Source organism: Dendrobates tinctorius, unplaced genomic scaffold (assembly GCF_039654945.1).
Source record: "Dendrobates tinctorius isolate UK_male_01 unplaced genomic scaffold, ASM3965494v1 ptg000022l, whole genome shotgun sequence".
In the NCBI taxonomy this organism is placed as follows: Eukaryota; Metazoa; Chordata; class Amphibia; order Anura; family Dendrobatidae; genus Dendrobates; species Dendrobates tinctorius.
The window spans coordinates 111,771,418-111,779,998 of record NW_027361690.1 but is presented as its reverse complement, the minus strand read 5'-3'; the positions used below and the strand labels follow the sequence as shown (position 1 = coordinate 111,779,998).

Below are 8,581 nucleotides of genomic sequence, written 5' to 3'. Positions count from 1 at the left end.
CCATGTCAAATGTCTCAGTTTTTCTGAAGACTCCCCACCACCTCAACCACACCCACACCCCTCAAGCTTTTGTCTGTCTGCAGTCTTGTGACATCTGGGTATAGAGAAAAAGGAAGAGAGAGAAAAAAAGTCCTTTATACTGAGTATGAAAGCTGTGTTTGTTTTCCTGGAGGTCTAACCTCAAAGCCGTGGCCTGGAATTTGGGAGGGCTGTCTAATAGGGGAACTATTGGAAGGTTATAGAGATATAGTTAGTACACAGATACAGGTAAATGGATTGGGAATAGCTCACATACTAGGAGGGGTTATAGCTAACAAAAGGGGAAGTACAGTATATACTGTACTTCCTGATAGAGAGTCTCAGACAGAGTTAGGGTGCAAGGTTCAAGTTCACATACAAGCTGTGATGGGCCCTAACAGTACCAAGCTTGCAAACAGCAGGAGGGCACACCAAGAGTCTAGCATAGATCCCTGGACAGTCTGGGACCTATGGGTCTGAAGAGGCATTGGAGTTAATGTCTCATTTTCTCCTAATAGGAAGAGACCAGTTTGAGAAGAGCAAGAGGAAACAGTGGCAGGCCTCAAGAAAGCCTTGTTGCTGGACAGGGATTCCCTAGTGCCAACAGGAGCTGTTGATGTTGGGACAGTTGAGGTAGACCAGAGGCAGGACCTTGAATTGTAGTTTTTTATGGGAACATCAACCGAAGGGAGCTCTGCCCATACTGTATGCCTCAGCTGAATGCACCTGAACTGTATATTAAAATCAAACCTGTTGAACAGGGCTCAATGTCTCCTGGTGTCTGTGTTACTACTAATCCCAAGGACAAAGATGTAGCAGAGGCTTCCAGCCCACAAATAAGTGTAAAGCAAGCACAATAGCACACATGGGAAAAATTTCCATTCAGAAGAGGCGTTTTGGGGTGAAGGGAAGACAGAACCTCACTTGCCAATGGACCAGGGCAAGTGGGAAAAGGTGAGACAAAGCACCAGAATTGGTGCATCATGCTCCATTTCTAGGACATCTGAGGGCTGATGTTTTTAGTCTGGGAGGGGGTCAATAGCCAAGACTGTTCTCAGCCTATTAATATCAGCCCGTAGATGTCTGGTCTTTGCTGGTTATTAAAAATAGGGGAGACCCCATGTCAATTTTTTTGGTTCCCTCTTTTTTATAACCAGTAAAGGCTACGCAGACAGATCCCTGCTGTCTGTTTTCCTCAGCTGGCTACTGAAAATAAGGGAGATCCCATGTCATTTAAAAAAATGATTTATTTCATAGGATTTAAAAGGCTAAATACCCTTTAGTGACACATGAAAGACAATAAAGGGTGCTAGTTTATCATATATAGGGGGATTGTGACTTTAAATATCTACAGGACATCTATCCTATTTATTCGATCTATCTCATCTATCTACACTCACTGGCCACTTTATTAGGTACACCATGCTAGTAAGGGGTTGGACCCCCTTTTGCCTTCAGAACTGCCTCAATTCTTCGTGGCAGAGATTCAACAAGGTGCTGGAAGCATTCCTCAGAGATTTTGGACCATATTGACATGATGGCATCACACAGTTGGCGCAGATTTGTCGGCTGCACATCCCTGATGCGAATCTCCCGTTCCACCACATCCCAAAGATGCTCTATTGGATTGAGATCTGGTGACTGAGGAGGCCATTTGAGTACAGTAAACTCATTGTCATGTTCAAGAAACCAATCTGAGATGATTCGAGCTTTATGACATGGCGCATTATCCTGCTGAAAGTAGCCATCAGATGTTGGGTACATTGTGGTCATAAAGGGATGGACATGGTCAGCAACAATACTCAGGTAGGCTGTGGCGTTGCAACGATGCTCAATTGGTACCAAGGGGCCCAAAGAGTGCCCAGAAAAAATTCCCCACACCATGACACCACCACCACCAGCCTGAACCGTTGATACAAGGCAGGATGGATCCATGCTTTCATGTTGTTTACGCCAAATTCTGACCCTACCATCCGAATGTCACAGCAGAAATCGAGACTCATCAGACCAGGCAACGTTTTTCCAATCTTCTACTGTCCAATTTCGATGAGCTTGTGCAAATTGTAGCCTCAGTTTCCTGTTCTTAGCTGAGAGGAGTGGTACCCAGTGTGGTCTTCTGCTGCTGTAGCCCATCTGCCTCAAAGTTCGACGCACTGTGCGTTCAGAGATGCTCTTCTGCCTACCTTGGTTGTAACGGGTGGCAATTTGAGTCACTGTTGCCTTTCTATCAGCTCGAACCAGTCTGCCCATTCTCCTCTGACCTCTGGCATCAACATGGCATTTCCGGCCACAGAACTGCCGCTCACTGGATTTTTTTTCTTTTTCGGACCATTCTCTGTAAACCCTAGAGATGGTTGTGCGTGAAAATCCCAGTAGATCAGCAGTTTCTGAAATTCTCAGACCAGCCCTTCTGGCACCAACAATCATGCCACGTTCAAAGGCACTCAAATCACCTTTCTTCCCCATACTGATGCTCGGTTTGAACTGCAGGAGATTGTCTTGACCATGTCTACATGCCTAAATGCACTGAGTTGCCGCCATGTGATTGGCTGATTAGAAATTAAGTCTTAACACACAGTTGGACAGGTGTACCTAATAAAGTGGCCAGTGAGTGTATATCTATATATAAGATTGCTTTATTACTTAGAAAACTAGCTTTAAATGACAGAGATTGACAATATGTAAACGCTAATTAAAAAAATTAGCGTTTTAAAATTATGTGTTTAAAACACATTGCATATGAATTGTATACGCATGTCATATGGAAGCTACTTGATAAAAAAACGCATGACTCTGGTCCTACGTTTCAGTAACAACATAGGAGCGATTTAATTTATGCTGATGAGCGAGTGCTCAAAAAGAGCAATACTTCCCAACAATAGGACCAGTCCATTCAGGAAGACAGAAGAAAAAAAACAAGGGAGGAGTAGATCTATAGGGATATATAGACTGAAGACAATTTAAATTGCTATCACCTGTCCTTTGATCCAGGAGGATAAAATCCCCAGACCACATTGGTGATGCTGCTATAAGACAAGGAATGATAATTACAATAATAACCTCTACATGCTATGTACTGTATATATTTTTTTCCTTTTTTGAATACTGGAAACAAAAGTTCCTTATTTTTACAGATTGTGTAAAAATTTACAGGCAGTTGGCAATCCTGGCATAGAACTAAATGGAGCATGATATTGTGTTTTTGGACTTTAACTTTCCAGTAAAGGGCAGAAGAACAATGTTGTTCTTTATACCTCTGTACTGTAGGTCTAAAGGCTGTAGCAGCATTTGTATTATTCTATAGCAGGGAAGCAGTTCTATGGGAAAGGCAAGTATAGCTGCTAAAGTAATCCTTGATATATGCACTACATAACAAAGAGTTGCACCGCCTTTGCTTCACTATGTGACCATATGCATCGATATAGGCGCTGCTGGATTTTGTTGCAACCCTACATATTTAAAGTAAAACAATACCTGTACAAGGGCTTGAAGAGTTAATCCTCTGGAGGCGCGTAACATCTCTAAAAATACCTTTATCCCATTCTCAGTGGAGAAATGCCATCCTTTGTTGCAGAGAGATAGTATGAGTCTGCGGAGGGCAGCGAGGGGACAAATGGCATCGAGATTTGAAAGCACTGACCTTTCTGCCAACTCCATCGCACTTCAATTCAATATCTGGGTTCTGTTCCTATCTCTGTCTATCTTTTGTCAACAGCCATGCAAAATGAGGGCAGAGAGGTTAGCTCCAAATAAAGGCCTTTTAAAAGGGCAAAAGTGCAGAAATGAAGTCTCTTGTGCTCATTTAATCCAGAAATGGATACAATATGTCCATAAAAAATCATTAAGGGGAAGATTTCCCACTATTGCTGTAAATTCTTTCTATTAACACCATGAAGCGTGGACACCAATAACTTATGAACTGCATATTAGCTCTGGTCCGACCATACCCCCTCCTCTGAAAAGCAGCTCACTGTCTCTAGACAATGTATTCAAAAAGCTGGGCTGTGGGCAGGGTTAAATTTTCAGGTCTGCTACATGCTACATCTGAAAACTCTGATTGTATCACAACTGCTGCCCCTAAGTGATACATCGTTGGAATCAGGATCTCTGTTCATACATTATGCTGCTCTCAGATCAAGTAGAAAAAACCTGCTGAAAGATTCCCTTTAGAATGGTATTCTGCTTTCAACAGACCATGAGGTATGTCAGTTTGACATTCGGGTATATCACCTACCTAAACATCACTGAAGACGAAGTAACGCCCTTCATTGTAGTGGTATTTCTTAGTGCCAGAGAGCTCTTTCAACAGGATAATGACAAACTGCAATCATTGTTCATGAATAGTTTAACCCCTTACTGCTATCCGACGGTATAGTACATTCAATGGCAATGTAAGGTACAAGCAGGAACGCGGGATGCAGTGACGAGCAGGAGGCAGAACAAGAGTTAACGGATATTTTATGCAGAGCTTAATCAGCAAACAATACTCCACGCAGGGAGAACGCAGGAACACAACATTACAAATACAGGAAAGATGAACAAAGTATATATAACGTTAATAACGATTGATAAAGGAATGGATCAACTTATCAGTCTGTAGCTCTCGGAAGGTCAGAATTCCACGATTCCACGATGTCGACACAGGTGAAATGAGATGTCTCTGAAACGATCCCAGTTGAGGTCGAAGCAATGTCTCTTGAACTAAACGGCGGTTCCTTGCTCTTCCAGGTGCGGGAGTCCGGTTCTGATACACGGAGTTTCACGGGGAGTGGAAGATGGAAAAACAAGTGGGCCACAAAGTTCCAGAGAGGAGGCCGCAACGGGGTATGTAGAGTCAGCGTACTGCACGTGGTCCGTCTGGTAATGACTGTCAGAAACGGAGAAGGGTGCTGTCAAATTAGAGCACGCAGGTATGGAAGTCTACCAGGGGTTCGGCTGTATCTCCACGCCGGCAGTGTGTGTAGAGGCGGTTAAGCTGCGGCGTGGGCAAGCTGAAAGGCGGGGAACCGTGATGGAGACAGAGTCAACATTCTCCCGCCAGAAGTCCTGCTTTCTACTTGTGGGTCATATGGACATACGATCCGTGGAAATACACTGACACGTGCACAGACCCACTGACTTGAATGGGTCTACATGTATCAGTGTCACCACACGTACTGGAGACACTGACGTGTGCAAGAGCCCTTAAACAGTAGCCAGTAGAGATAGGAGAATTGATTCGCAGGTCACCAGTTCATCATCCAGGTCAGTAATCTGTGATCACGGGATGAGAGGTGCTAGACTGAATAATTTCTGAGTGTACCATGATCCATAATCTGAATCTCCTTTTTCTATCTCCAGACTCTTCTAATGCTGCACCAGCTCACTGGAATATGCTACAATTAGATTATTTCCCAATATCTTTTGTTTTGATAAGCTGATAATGTCCTGACAACAATAATAAATCCCTTTTAAGCTATTATTTTAAAGAAATAATGTACTTCAATTGCCATTATTCCTCAGAACCTGATCCCTCCAGTCAACTGTAACCCTCACACATTGAAAAATAGGGGCGGTATTCAGGTGTGACCCTGATGAAGCCATTGATAAACAGTTCAAAGTATGAATCTTTGAGCTTCATTTGCACTCTTTTTCGGCTTTATCTAAAAAGATGGGCACGGGGGGCGTGGCCTAGCACCTGATGTGAGCGGACAGCTGCTTGCATTCCTCTGCTGTGCAGAGCCTGTTATCCTGTCGTGAAATCCCTCCAGAGTCCCCGTCTTGGTCTGTGCTGGTGGCGGAAGGGAGCGGAGTCTGGCCCCGACGTGCAGCTTCACCAGGAACGGCCGCGATGGGCTGGAAAAGACAGCAGGATGCCAAGTCAGGAGCGAGGAATCAGACCCAAGATGGCGCCGGCAGCACTAAGGTGAGGGAGAGAGCAGACGCTGCCAATGCCTCATACGCAAGGAGGCTAGAGGTAGCAGCCAAGCTGGAAAAGTGTGCCTGGGTGGAGGGAGCTGCGAAGGGGATGGCGGAGGGAGAATGATGGAAAGAATGAAACAGATAACGATAAAGACTCAGAAGAAGAAGTGGTGTGGGGGGAGTCAGAGGGGGAGGAAGAAAGCCATGAGCGGGAAGCTGTGGTGGAGCATGAAGTGGGGGAGCCTACGTTACGTGACACCTATGACCTGGTTAAATTCTGCAAAACCACGTTAAAGACTCTTACACACAGAGTGGATGGGGCTAAAAGTAAGGTGTCTAAACTGAAAGCGCCATGAATAAAGTTGATACCAGAATAGGTGCAGTGGAGGAAAGAGTGAGTGTGCTGGAAGATTAGCTTGCTAAGATGCAAAAGACTCACACTCAATGTCTACAGAAATGGGCTGCCTTGGCTGATAAAAATGATGACTTGGAAAACCGGTCCAGAAGGAATAATGTGAGACTTGTGGGCATCTCTGAAAAGGCTGAAGGGACTGATCCTATGAAGTTTATTGATGAATGGCTACAAAGTAAGATTGGTGTTACCAATTTGTCTAAATTGTTTGCAGTGGAAAGGGCCCATCGTGTCCCCATGAGACCCCTTCCCCCTGGATCTCCCCGTCATACCATCATTGCCAAAATCCTTAATTACAGAGACAGAGACATTATACTGAGGAAAGCCAGAGAGCCTGATGATATGTGTATCAATGGTCAAAAGATCTCTATCCTGATGGCAATTCTGAAGTACATTAGAAAGAGGGGGCCGGATGTGATATGCCTTCAGGAGACGCATTTATTGAGGGAAAAGGTGGAGATGACGGAGGTGGAGTTCGGGGACAGTGAGCTCTTTGTGCAGCTGGACGATGCTGCTGCTCAACCCCTTAGGTTTGACCAGACCGATGACAGCAAGGTGGACGCTAACAGCTTTCATGAACAGCTCGCCAGATGTGAGGAGACCATAGAGCAGCTGTAGGTGGAGAATCAAGAGCTCAGGCGGAAGCTGTCTATTCTGTCCCGACCGAGTGGCTTGTCGGTGGATAATGTGCTTGATGGACCACTTCTGCAGATCCTATTTATGAACCATGTCATTTCAAAGCAATATCAAGAAATTGAAGACTTTGTTGCACATCTACTCCAGAAGGATAAAGAGGAAGAGAGAGCTAACCCTGAAAAGGCCACCTTTACTATTCAGCCTCAGCCGTCAAGTATATCTTTGGAGGCCAGTGATAACTCTAGTGTGAATGCAGTAAAGAAAATCAAGGAAGCCTTCAGGGCTGTGGGAAGTGTTCTTTATTTTACTAATTTCTGCCTTGACCAGCTTGGGCTGCCTCTGCTGAATGAGATCCCTCAATTAACTGACAGATGGGAGGTACCAAAATATCAGCAAGTCTTTCGGCCAATTTTGTCTCTAGACGGCCAAGAAGTACAAGTACAAGTAAAAACAAAAAGACCCAAACCATGCTGCTTCAGTTGTGGTTCAGAGAAACTTCAACTGAGGGATTGTCCAAAACCTCGGGATCCTGCGCATATAGACATGAAAAGAAAAGCATTTAGAGACTCCTGTGCGAAATCTGGCAACCAGTATTACCAGCAACGTTATGTTGAGGAAGTGGCAGAGAGATTTGGAAAGTTTAAGCCTGGGAATATTAGTGAGGAGCTGCAAGAGGCGCTTGGAATTTCTGACAGACATCTTCCTCCATTTATATATCGAATGCGACAACTAGGTTACACTTCAGGTTGGCTGAAAGATGCTGAGCTGGAGAATTCCGGCCTCTCGCTTTATGATGGAAAGGATTCCAGTGATGGTGACATTGTAGAAGAGGCAATGCCAAAGAAAAGTCAAGTATCTTACGATGTATCTAAATTAATCAGCTTTCCAGGATTTAACAGGCAGGCTCATCCTGGAGTTTCAGATGACTGGAGAAATTTCGGGTCAATCCCAATGCAGGCAGACCAGCAAAAAGAAGTATTGGCAAATTACTTGTGTTCCAGTTTCCCTGATCCACAATATAATGCAGCCCAGAAAAGAGCATCATCTCAATCAAGCTCTGATACAAAAAGACAAAAGACATCTGGAAATGGCCAAGGGCAGTCATCAGTGAATATGGATATCGCATCAGATCAATCGTACTGCTCTCCTTCCCAAAGGTTTAAGTTTCAGCCACCTCTTCCCCCTGGCTCGCCATATAATACTCCACCTTCACTCTCTTGTGGAACTCCTCCTTCAACACCTACAAATTTTATACCCCCACCTCCACCAACACCAACTCCTCCACCCTTACCAAAAGGAACACCTCCACCCACTCCTCCCTCTAGAGGCTCCCCTCTGCTTCCTTCAAGAGATGATTATGCTGAGGAAAGCCAGAGAGGCTGATGATATGTGTATCAGTGGTCAAAAGATCTCTATATATCCTGACTACTCGGCTGAAGTGCAAAAACAGAGGATTAAGTACAGAGCAGTGAAGCAGAGGCTGAAAGACTAGGCATTCCACTCCACACTATACCCAGCAAAGCTCAGGGTTGTGTCCCTGGGCACGGTTCATTTTTTCTCAGCACCGGAGGAGGCTACCAAATGGTTGGACTCAAATACTGAGAAAATTAAGGC

At 44.6% G+C, this 8,581-nt stretch overlaps 1 pseudogene; it reads left to right on the top strand.

Annotated features, from left to right (window-relative positions):
- Positions 1–6,790: 6,790 nt before the first annotated feature.
- On the top strand, positions 6,791–8,350 carry LOC141084441 (zinc finger CCHC domain-containing protein 8-like; annotated as a pseudogene).
- The last annotated feature ends 231 nt before the right edge of the window (positions 8,351–8,581 follow it).